Source organism: Myotis nattereri, assembly GCF_964212035.1.
Source record: "Myotis nattereri genome assembly, chromosome: 1".
Classification (NCBI taxonomy): Eukaryota; Metazoa; Chordata; class Mammalia; order Chiroptera; family Vespertilionidae; genus Myotis; species Myotis nattereri.
In genome coordinates, this window is record NC_138075.1 from 35,502,357 (window position 1) to 35,515,683 (window position 13,327).

Below are 13,327 nucleotides of genomic sequence, written 5' to 3' on the forward strand. Positions count from 1 at the left end.
TACCTGGGTAGCTATGCTACTGGGGCTAGCTGAACTACATTTCCCGACGCATTCCTCAGCCTCTTTGTCTCCGCCCCTAGTCCCGCCCCCAGAGGGACCCGCCCCCTCCCCGCCCTCCAGCCTTGCAGTGGTAGCGGTGGTCGTGCAGAAGCTAAATTGCGGACAGCGCGGGCGGGGGGCATCCTGCGGTCGTGCTCTTTGACTTGACCTCCACTCTGCGGGTGGGGGCTCTGAGGGCCCCAAATGCTCCGGGCTAGTGCGCATCGGCCAGGCAGCTCCGACCAGCCCTGCCCAGCTGGAAACAGAAGATTAAGTCTTTCACTGCCTTCCCTTCGCGTAGCAACTAATTAATAGAACGCATGGGTTTCTGGGTTAAATGCAGTCCTGGAATTCCCCCAAGTCCCCGAGGGTGAGGCGAAGCCCACCCGAAGGAGAGGAATAAATCCCCGCGTGCCCCACTTGGTACAATTTATCTTTCTGTCTTCTCTTTCCTTCTCCCGTTTAACGGAGTTCGCGGGGAACAGCTTAGTTGGCAGAGCTGACAGAATAACGGAGGTTGTCACTAATAAAAATGCAGTGTAATAGACAAGACAGTCGCCGCAGCCCTCCCTCGGGGAGCCTGCTGCTGCTGCTGCAGAGATAATGCTATCGCGCAGCCATGCTTTTGTTCTTCCCTGCAGCAGACTTCCCGCTCTGATGGCTTTCAACTCCCAGGAAGACATCTTTTTCTAAAAGTTTTAATAAATGATATATATGCGTACACACTTACTTTTAAGTCATTAACACTGTGCCCCCATTTTCCATACTTTTAGCTTCAAATATTTTTAAATGATCTAAAGCAAACGACATGCTGTTCAAGAATTGCCCTGATCTTAATATACCTAAATGGTAAAGGTGTGTATCAGAATTCTGAGCCTTCAGGAAGATTTTATTTTTAATATGTAAAATATTTCCGTGGCATTTTTCATTCAATGAATGCCAAATATGAAAGAATATATATAACATTGACAGCTATCGCAAGGTGTCTTTTTTTAACTGGAAAAACAAACACACCAATGCATCTACTTATTTCAGTTGTAAAAATAGGGTACATTACAACCACATTTGATGTTGAAATCACATATATGGATCAGCTCACACCCCATTTCCACTAGCAATATCTCTAGAATACTGTATGTCTTGGGAAGTTCACAATTACTATTTTAAACAACTCTCCACCTAATTTTTGTGGAAATCTTATCACTTATTATCTCATTTCATTGTGCAACAATAACTTGGGTTCAGGAGAAATATATTCATGAAGCTAGTTGCAGATCTCAGAGGAGAGGAAAATGCTTTGTTCTGCGGAGAGAGGTGCTTTAGGGCTGAGTTCTGGCTTTCTTTTAACAAGCCTATTGCTTATGTACCAGACACATTTTTCTCCACTGAAGGAAGATAACTTTGAATGTTGCTCTCCTGTTCTGAACTATTCTGTCCATTCCAAATATTGTCTTAAATGGAACCCAGACAATACAAATGTTCCACTGGCCATCAGATCAAGAGTACGATCAGTGATATTCTAGCTAATGGGTAGGCTTAGAAGGCTTAATGTATTGCAGTTCATTGTGGAAAAGTATTCAGAAAGAAACTTGACCTGGGATGATTCTAAAAGCTCTCCCAGTTTTATAACTGTGTAAAACTTTTAGATGGAAATATAATCAGTGAGCCTGGAATTTACTTAGATTGAATGTAGAGATTCTCCACAAGGCAGGGTTTATCCTTACAGATAAAAGTATATTAATAAAGCACACTGAGTGGTAACTTTATAGAACAAAATCACCTTACAGCAAATTATCTTGGGTTTTTAGCAGTAAATGAGAGAATGGAGTCTGCCTGGAAAAAATAGTCTACTCTTTATAGCAATTAATATAGGGATGTGCCATGTTACATATATAAAGGTCATCGTGCACAATAGAGTTTAAGCACCAGAATGTGGGGCTGTGCATGTGTGAGCTCTACTTCCTATGAAATAGATATAAATATAGATGATAAGTAATGAAAGCAAGACATTGTGTTTGGAAGCATTTTGCTATAAGTGTAATGGATTTGAACGGATCCCGGCACACTGTTTCACTGGTAACCAGTGGAAACAAAGATGGCTCTTCAGCATCAGAAATGCAGTCTGAGATCCTGAGACCAGAAGCTTAACTCCTATGGAGATAGAAGGGATCTTTCTCTCCTCCTCTCTCCTCTTTCCAGCCCAGTTGGGTCGCTCAGTGGTTGAGCGTCGACCTAGGAACCAAGAGGTCACAGTTCGATTCCCGGTCAGGACACATGCAGCCGATAGGTGATTCTTTTTCATTATTGATGTTTCTATCTGTCTCTCCCTCTTCCTTTCTCTCTGAAATCAATAAAAATGTATTTTAAAATATCCACTCTATTAATTTATATTCCCAGTCAATGGGTTTCTTTACTTTTTTCTTCTCTTTTTAAACAACTGCTGCTATTCTAGAATGATCTTTTGAAAGGCCTTGTCTTGTCCCACAATCATTGCCTACTAATTAGGAAGCTGTGGGAACACTGAAGACAGATTTCATTGATCTTTTAGAGGTAGAGGGAGCGGGAAGGGGCAGGGAAGGGGGAAGACACAGGGTATTTTGCTGATCTTTCAAAGTAATCTCTTAGTTCTGGCTACAAGGTTTCACTCTAGATGTTGGGTTTTAGATAAGGGAGGAAATGAGATATGAACAGAGAAAGAATTTTAAGTTTGTAGCCTTGCATGTGTTTTCACACAATGGCTTGGTGTTTTGCAACAATTGAGTTTGTGTGCTGAGCCCAGGTTTGGGATCATGCCGTTTGCTCCTTTTGAACAATGTGACTTGGCTTGTTCTGGGTGGCTTATTCTCTCTGAGCCTTGGTTTCCTTATTTAAAGAATGAGGCTGCGCTAGCCGGTTTGGCTCAGTGGATAGAGCATCGGCCTGCAGATTGAAGGGTCCCGAATTTGATTCCGGTTAAGGGCACATGCCTGGTTTGTGGGCTCAATCCCCAGTGCTGGGCATGAAGGAGGCAGCCGATCAATGATTCTCTCTCATCACTGATGTTTCTTTCTCTCTCTCCCTCTCCCTTCCTCTCTGAAATCAATGAAAATATTAGAAACAAAAGAATGGGGCTAATAATAAAACCTACTTCTCAAGGTTTGTGAGGATTAAATTAGATGAGACAAATTGAAAGGAACTATACAAATGCTAGTTGTTGTTATCATTTGTGATGTTCCCCTAGAGATCATCTCAGAAATGTCCACCCTAGTTATGGAACAACTTAATAAAAAACATATTTACATTTTTAAAAAAATCTTATTCCTGCTCTGGCCAATGTGGCTCATTTGGTTGAGGGAGGCTCCATGCACCGAAAGATGGCTGGCTGAATTCCGGTCAGGGCACATGCCTGGTCGTGGTGTGTGCGGGAGGCAACCGATCAATGTTTCTGTCTCACATCGATGTTTCTCTCTTTCTCTCCCTTCCTCTCTCTCTCTCAAATCAATAACATGTTTTTTAAAAAAATCTCATTCTTAACAAGAAACTGAGAAATTATACATGCATGCATATTATCTCACTAACTTGTAAGTAGGCAAAATATACTTTGAAGAAAAAATGAGAAATCCAAATTGAACAGTGCTAGTTCTTGGCTAGTTTTCAGATCACACTGTGTCCTTCTGCAGTGCCCCAAATTGTCCTCAGTATCACAAGCCATCTCTCCCAAGCTTCCCAGCGCAGAGAAGACTGCTGGGAGATGGGGAGCAGGAGAAAGGGGGAAGCCAGGGTATTTCTCCACCTCTGCAGAGCTGCTCTGGGTGAAGTTTCTGGCAGCCTGAGCAGCATTTCCTCTGTTGGACTAGTCTGTTGTGGTCCCAGCTTCTTCCAGATTACCCCAGCTTCTGTTCTCCTTTTGTCCCTCCAGACTAAGGGTGGTGATAGCTTCCTGTTGTGACTAATCTCTCATTGCCTGTTTGTCTTAGACCTCCTAAGACAATGCCCTGTACTATATTACAACTGTCTTAGAGACTTAGAATGGTTTTTGTTTTTGTGGTGGAACACTTAACTGATATGCCCTTGTCTTAGTTCAAGTTCTTTTAGGGGCAGACTACAGGACCTTTCCATGGCCAGTTTATGCAAACTAAAAAATGTGTTAGGATTCACTCAAAGACTTGAACAACTAAGGCACCGCTTAAGAACAAGACCAGCTCAGCTGGCGTGGCTCAGCGGTTGAGCGTCAACCCATGAACCAGGAGGTCATAGTTGGACTCCTGATCAGGGCGCCTCCCCCAGGTTGTGGGCTCGGTCCCCAGTGTGAGGTGTACAGGAGGCAGCCGATCAATGATTCTCTCTCATCATGCATGTTTCTGTTACTCTCTCCCTCTCCCTTCCTCTCTGAAATCAATAAAAATATATTTTAAAAAACAAGACCAGCTCTGCGAACCTTCTCTCCAGAGCATTGCTATAATAGCCCTCAGTCTCTGTGTGTCTTTGTTCCAAATTTCAAATTCCCGAGAGAAGCTGATTGCCCTATCTTAGAGAAACAATCTCCGCCTCAATTCTCTACAGCAGTGGTTCTCAAAGTGTGGGTCCAGACCAGTAACATCAGTATCACCTGAGAGCTTGTGAGAAATGCAAATGCTTGAGCCCCACCCGTAGACCTACTGGAAAAAAACTTGAGGGTTGGGTCCCATGTCTGTGTTTGAACAAGTCCTCCAGCCCATTCTGGCACACGAAAGTTTTCAAACCACTCATCTATAGCAACGATGACAAGATTGTGTGGCTCAGATACGATCCCTCAGGACTTGTCCCATTGTGGGAGTCTTCCCAGAGAGGAAAAAGTTGTGAACTTGGCAGCCATCCCCAAGAGGTGTCTGGAAAAGCTGGTAAATCTGTCAGCATCTTAACAATAAAATTCGGTTCTTCTTGAGGGAGGGAGAGGAGTTTATAGCATTCTGAGGTAACAAATCAATGTGGACACATAAATTCTAAAGCAATAGGGCAACTGATTAGGAAATAAAGATAAGATCTAAAAACTTAAGATAGCAACCTAAAACTTCTCAAGAATAATAGACACAGAAGATGCAGAATGCTTCCTGAATTATGCGAAAGCCCTGAGGCCAACTCTTTCTGGTTTGGAAGACTGAAGTCTTGCCTCCAGATACACAGTCCTGCCACTCTTGGCCAGGAATTCTCAGATGAAGACTCGACTGACCTTCCATGGGTAAAAATTCCCTAGCCATCCATGTTAGATGAACCATCCCAAGCGAGCTTTCAAAATATTCCCTCCTGAGCGTGTCACACAATTTTGATTTTCTTTTTCTCTTTAAACATCAAATTTCTCTATGGGCTCTTTTACCCTCAAATGGGCAATCCACGTGTGGCAAAACCTTGTCTACAAGTAAAAAAAATAGGCTGGGTGTTCTGTGGAGAGAAAGGATTCTGTTGACTTTCTCTGTAACTTTCCTCTTGGGAATTACCCTGGCAGATATATTCTCCTTTGTAGCTGAAATATTCCAGTGCGTGGGATTTATGTGAGAGCCTCGTTTCACAGCAGGTTGTGTTAGCACTTAGACACTGGATTTGCAGATTAGGGACGACTTTCGTCCCGCATTACATGAGAACCTCGTGATGGGGAATTTCTCATGGAAAGCCACACTTCAATACAATATGTCATGGCCTATTATCTCTGTGAGAGTATTTTCTCTTCACCATGCTGTGATTGTAACCTTTTCTCTGGGGTTGTCTCTGCCCTCTCCCTATGTCTCAAGCTCCTAAAATAATATTTTGGATTTTCAGAAGACTAACCACCCCGTTAAAATGGAAAAGGAGATATTGGAATGCTTTATTCTGGCTTTGCTTTCCTGCGAGTGACAGGTTTTCTTCTCTGGGATTTATGTTATTGTTTTAGGAAATTATACTCATTTAAATCTAAACATAGCTAAAACAAGGGAAATATAAGCCCATTACTCTGCACTCATGTGTGACAGTGATTCTGAATAACAGGGTCATCCCTTCTGGACTTTGCATGTATGTTAACTATGCTGGAAGCGCCACCACCTCTGGCTACAAGCCAACTAGAATTTGCAAGTTGCATAGCTTTGAATAAAGTCAACGTCTAGGATGGGAACCTCCAAAGAAAACCCAGATGTCTCTAAGATAAATATATGATTTTAAATAAGTGGTGCAGATCTCAACAGCCCTCATTTCAGGAAGCCTTTTCACTCTGTACAGTCCTACTTAAAATGTGCAGGAGAGAGTCCCCTGCTCAGGGCAGATCGATGTCACTGGTATGTTGGGGCCCCATGACACCGCCTCCCAAAAACCATGGCTAGATTTTGGAAATTTTGTGAGCCAGGTAGGTATTAAACACAGTTACTATTACAAATTAAATTATATAAACTTATAGTTAAATAAGTTACGTTGAAAACTCATCCCTTGTTCATTATTTCTACATTGAACTATTATCTATGATCTTGAGGTTCATGGTGTACCCCGTACATCCCTTCCCAGCTCCACAGTCAGTGACGTCATATTGATAGCCAATAATGGTGGGAGTAGTGACATCATGAAAATCTGCAAGTGCTACAGGTTAGGGCCCCCCCCCCACACACATATCCAGTTGTTAAACATTTACTGGCATTGTCCATCCCCGTATTTGTAATAGAAGAGAACGGCCCTCTTCTAACTGTTCTGCAATGCTCTGGGCTTTCTCTCATGGCTTCATTCTGCTGCTGGATTCTGGAAATGGAGTACATGTGTCATTTTACTCAATTTGGGCAGAAGTGTGGCATCAGAGCCTGAGCAGAGAAGAGTCCTTATTCAGTTCAGGGAGCTGAGCATTGTCCCTCAGACAGGAAAGAAGAACTTGGTGATAGGTTAGCAGGGGTAAGTGGTTCTGAACGAGGAAGAGAAGGAAGTCAGCTCAGGGCTCTGTAGGTATCAGCTGGGATGCAGAGAGAGAGAGAGAGAGAGTTCTGGAATAATGAAACTGGCACTGAGGCTGCATAGCAGCTTAGAGAAGGGCCCCACAGGCTGTTCTTAAAACTTTTTCATGAGCCTGCAAAATAATGATAAAAATAATCTCTCAGAGACAATGTGGAGAGCTGTTTATGAAATGAATTTTTTTTTTTTTTTGTAAAAAGGATGATTATTTTGGGATCATAGCTTAATCATCCCAAGAATAACCACTTTATTAGAAGCATAAAGCTGTTATCTAAGCTATATTTATGGGTAATTTACATCTTAAGAATTATTTTGTCCCATTTCACCTGCTTGCATTAGTGAATATTTGTTTTTTCTTAAGGAGAAAAAATGGTTAATATTATAAACTAGAGGCCCAGTGCATGAAATTCGTGCACTGGCAGGGTCCCTAATGGCTGGCGGTGGCCAGCCGTGTACTCCCTCCCTTCCCCTGGCAAGCCCTGCCCCCAGGGCGAACTCCCTGAAGAACTCCCGGTTGAGGGGACAATTTGCATACTATGCTTTTATTATATACGATTATATAGTATGGTGGTCAGGTTCCCAGGCTAGACCAAAAAATGCAAATATATCCCAGAATAGAACAGTCACAGCATTAATCATGTTAGCCTGAGTCTCAATGTGAGGGAAGGTAGCAGTCTTTGCAGGAATAAGAAAGAGCAGAAAAGAGGAAAGAGCATTACTTTTCCTTCTCCAACAGATGGTGACCTGAAAGATCTAAATCGGTGAAGTGTGTCCTCATCGCTCCCCTCGCCTCACGTATGCCTCCCACTCTCAGCTCTCTCAGTATCTGGTGCCCCCTCATCAGGCTCCTATGCCCTCATGGCACTCTGTATTCTCCACATGGTGCCTCCACAGGTCCGTTTGAATTCCTAAAGTGCTCCCAGTTCCAAAAATTCCTTCCTCTCTCCTCCTCTTAGTCATAGCTCGCCCAGCCATTTCTCCAACACAGCTGGTTTCAGGTGTAATTAGAGAAGTTTACCCAAATGTGTGACTAGTCCCTACTTTCCTAGAATCATTTGAATTTTTAGGAAGGAATCTTGCAAACACAAATCATCTCTAATTGGCAGCATATTGTGACAATGAACAAAAAGCAAATAATACAAAAAACTAAGACAGAGTAAGAGTTGGGGGAAGAGTATTGGAATGGAAAGGAATGGGGCAGGTCCCACACAAGGACACTGCAAACAAGCTGCTTAATCCTTTAAAATGTGTCTGTGATTTTCACAGACTCCTCCCTCTGACCCACAGATTTTCCTGATCTGGCCAAAGTTGGATTTAAGTTAATCCTTGTTTTGGTCATGGCCCACTGGTACAAGCAGCCCCAGAATAACAAATGTTTGAAAATTAAACACTGCAATCCTCTCTCTATATTTTTTTCAGATTCATACTTGAAAAGCTCCACATTACCCAGGCTGGTTGTTGTGGGAACTGTGGAACTTCCAGCCTTAGAGAGGGGAGTGTGTGAGCAAGTGTGTGTGTGTGTGTGTGTGTGTGTGTGTGTGTGCGCGCGCGCGCGCGCGCACGTGAGTCAGGGTAGGTTGCAGATGTTTGTATGCACGCACAATTTATCATTTTGTAAGAACAGCTCAATGTGTAATTAAACACACAAAGAGCACAGCCAATTCTAGCTTTGCCTAGTTTAGGAGACCTATCTTAGCTCTAACATTTAAACTCACATCTAAAATTCCTCTGTCCAGCTATTCCAGGTCTTCCTGCTATGATTACTAAATGTATATTCTATTTACAATTCTAATCTCTTTGCTTCTTATTCCCCTCGTTACTCCCCTATGTATTGCACAAAACAGGTGTCTTCTGGTGCTTGAATTGCCTTTGATCTATTGTCCAGAGTTAACCAGAACTCTCCATTATCAACTCTCAATCAGCCTTTACTCATTAGCAATAAGTGTTCAGCAATTACCTCTAGCTGTTCATCTATACACCCGAGAGCTATTACACAACCACAAATGTTAATGAACTACCCTGAGGTGTGAACAACGGAAGGGAGTTTCACAGATGGTGCTCATTGTTGCTTGCATCTTTATCTTGCATTCATAGTGGGGCAGGCAAAACTCAGAACACAAAGTCCTTGGCCTTGAGGAACTGAGAGATTAAAAAACATAAAATAAAAACAAGAATGTATCTCTCATTTCACCACAGGGAACTTCACCAGAGAAAGAGAAAGAAATTTCAGCGACTTGAGTGAAGGTCAGAGAGAGGCATTTTTGGAATGGAAACTGTGCTAGGTTGACAGGCAATAGACTAATCTAACCACTTGGTACTTATATATATATATATATTTTTGCTAGGCAGCATCTGCTTACCTTTTTGTTCTAGAGAGCTGCTGTCTGATACTATATTACAAGTCACATATGCACTTTAAGATGTTCTAGGAAAAGTACAAGTAAACAGGTAAGATCAATTTTGACCAACTATATGCAAAATATCTTTTGGCATGTAATAAAAAATCATTAACTAGATAGTTTACACTTTTTATTTCACACTGTCTTCAAAAAAAATGGATGGGTATTTCACACAGCACATCCTGATTCAGACTAGCCGCATTTCAAGTGCTCAATAGCCACACGTGGCCAGTGGCTACACTGGCCAGTGGACAGTGCAGGTCCACTCCAGAGGGTGCGCCATGTGTACTGGAGCTCATATTTACTGACGAGGGGACGCTTGGCTTTCTTGTTCTCTCTCCACCTCCTATAGTCAGAAACTGGTTGGAGGCAGGGAAGGGATAGAGCAAATCATTTTTAGCGTTTCCCACGGAGTCGTTTAGCAATGCTTGTTATCATCCTGATGTCCTGAGGAACAGGAGAGAGTCTTTGTCAACAGCAGACTTCCTCTGTGATGTGTCAGGAGCATTCCTTGCATCCTAGGAGTTTATCTCCTTGCCAGTTCATCACCTATGTGATAGGCCTGGCCCTGTGGTTTGGATCCACAGGAATTCCCGGGCTCACTCTTTCTTCTCTAAGACTGCCTAAAGATAACTCACCCTGGATGCATTTCCTTCTGTCTCTGGTACTCTTTGAAATGCCAAGGCTCTGTCGAGGGGGAGTGCAACTGATACCACCTTTCTGGACTGGCACTTTGATGAAGAATCCACGTTTCTGGAATATCACAGGGATTTGGTGGTCATTCTCTGGCCAAGGCTTTTGAGTTTTAGCATACATAAGAACCTTTGAGGCTCTTACCAAGGGTCAGGCCTTGTGGTCAGGCCTGTGTGGAGCTTCATTTTAACCAGCACTCCAGGTAAATTCTGAGTCAGAGGCTTGGCTCTCTTCAGGTTAGAAATACGGTTGGGTAGTGGCACCCAGGTTCCTATACATAGAGCTCGTTGCCTAGTCCTTAGCTGTCCCACATTAGGGGGTAACACAATAAATCATTTGCCTTTTAAAAAAGATCTCTATTTTTTTTTATTGATGTCAGAGAGGAAGGGGGAGAAAGACAGAAACATCAATGATGAGAGAGAATTATTGAATGGCTGTCTCCTACATGCCCCCTACTGGGGATCGAGCCCACAACCTGGGCATGTACCCTAATAAGGAATCCAACCGGCAACCTTTTGGTGCATGGGATGATGCTCAAGCAATTGAGCCACACTAGCCAGGGCTGTATTTTCATATGAAATTATATTTTAAATCCTTTTTGCCCATCATAATGTTTCTCTTGGCAGCATGAAGTCCTGAGTGTCTTTTGGAATAACGATCTGCTGGGCAGTTTATTAGAAAAAATAAAAGAGATGTCCCAGCTGGTGTGTTCAGTGGTTAGCATCCACCCATGAACAAAGAGGTCACCGGTTTGATTCCCAGATTGTGGGCTTGATCCGGAGTAGGGTGAGTGCAGGGGCTCACCGATTGATGTTTCTCTCTCATCAGTGTTTCTATCTTTCTCTTCCTCTCCCTTCCTCTCTCGCTAAAATAAATAAAAAGATATTTTTAAAAAAGATAAAAGAGATGTATATAAGCTAAATAAAAATTGAATAGGCTGGCCAGATAGCACAGTTGCTTAGAGCATCGTCCTAATATGCCAAGGCTGCAGGTTCAATCCCAGTCAGGGCACATACAAGAAGCAACCAATGAATGCATAAATAAGTGGAACAACGAATCGATGTTCTCTCTCTAAAAAATCAATAAAAAAAACAACAAAAAATCGAATAGGGTGATACTAGATTTGCCATTAACTTACCCTTGCTAGACTTCATTTTTTTATCAACTTTATTATTTAATCAGTAAGGCTCTCTTTAGATAAATAAGAACATACAGATAAACAAAAAGAACATCACCTGCAGATCTATCATTTGGAAATATTAGCTTCTTTTTAGCAAAATGAATTCATAACATATATTCTGTTTGCACCAGCCTCTCCCCCCCCTTTTTTAACTTTGATCTTATTCTTACTCATAAGTTTTAAAATGTCTTTATCCATATTATTACTGTTTTCAATGATAACAGTTTCTTCCATGATATAGCATAATTTCATCAAGCCTCTGTGTTGGAACTTCTACCTTTATATTTTAAAGCAGTTAGGTTCATAGAAAAATTGAGAGGAAGGTAGGATTTCCCTTCTACCCTCTGCCCCAGCACATGCATGGTCTTCCCCATTAGCAACATCCCTCACCAGAGTGATACATTTGTTACAATGGATGAACCTGCATTGACACAGTCTCACCGGAAGTCCACAGTTAACATTAGGGTTCATACTTGGCTTTGCACATTCTATGGATTTGATCAAATGTGTAATGACTTGTACCCCCTATTACAGCACCACAAGAGCAGTCCCACTGCCCTAAAAATCCTCTGTGCTCCTCCTATTCATCCCTCCCCCGCTCAACCCTAGCACCCACAGATCTTTTTACTGTCTCTGTAGTTCTGATTTTTCCACAATGTCATATAATTGGAATCATACACTATGTAGCTTTTCAGATTTTTTCTTTTCTTCCGTCCTTCTCCCCATGACCTCCCCCAACCCGCCCTGTCCTCTTTCTACTTCTTTTTAACAAAGCTACAATAAAACTTCTTTATATACATCTCTTTGGGGAAAGATCCTGAATTTTTAATAAATAAAAATGTCGAAAGCAGAAACTAACACCCATTTCCCATTACTCGGAATTCACTACTATAAATATTTCAACAACACATTATTTCCCAGCCTTTCCATGTATGTAAATATTTTTAAAGTATACAAATGTTCTTTAAAAAAAAAAGTGAGACTGTTCCAAACAAAAATTCCTTTGGCTACCATCTTCCAATCTGTTCCCCATCCTTCCTCTGTGAGGAGATAACTATGATGAGTTGGGTTCATACTACAGTCCAGTTTTGTACATACATATATAAGACATGTATCAAAAGCATTTAGTAATGTCTTATTGTGTATTTTTTACATAAATACTATTATTCTGTATATATTTTTCTGCAGTTTGCTTTTCTCATTCACCAATATGTTTTTGACATCTCCCATGTCATTATACATAAATCTAATTTAGTCCTCCATGTTATAATTTTACTTTCTCTTATTTATCTGCTCCCTACATAAGGGAATTTAGGCTGTTCCTCCTGGGTTTTTTTTTTTTCTTGTCTATTACGAATCATGTATGAACATGGGTATCCTTATGTGTCTCTCTTTGAGCATGTGCATCTTTTCTCTAGGTTATATACTAAAAAGTACAATCATTGGGTCAAAATAAGCATGGTATTTTCTTAAATAGTGTCAAATTTATCTTCCAAAGTGGGTATACCAAGTTAGCTTCCTACAAGTAATATGTATCTGTATCTTCAGAACTTTGACAATGCTTGACATTGGGAAATTATTTTAATTTTGACAGCCCCATAGATGAACATATATATTTTAATTTTTTCTAAACAATAATGCACACACACACACATTGTTAGTTATCGCTTGAGGATACCTTTTCCATTGATTTTTAGAGAGAGAGTGGAAGGGAGGGAGGAAGGTAGGGAGAGGGAAAGAAAGAGAAACATTGATGTGAGAGATAAACATGGATTAGTTGCCTCCCATACCCCACAGGAGTCTGGGATTGAATTTACAACCCAGGTACATGCTCTTGACCAGGAATCAAACTTGATGCACAGGCCAATGCTCTAACCTCTGAGAATGCCACCCAGGGCATAACAATGACTTATTTTTGAGTTTTTCGAGTTAGTAGTGAGGTTAAGCATCTTTTCAATGTTAATTAGCTAAACATAAACTTATGTACAATTATTTAATTATATTCTCAGAAAAAAATCCTATCTGGTCAAAGGCTGTATTTTAGGGCTTTCAGAACATATTCTGAAATTATCATCTAAAAATTTTGAAACTATATTAT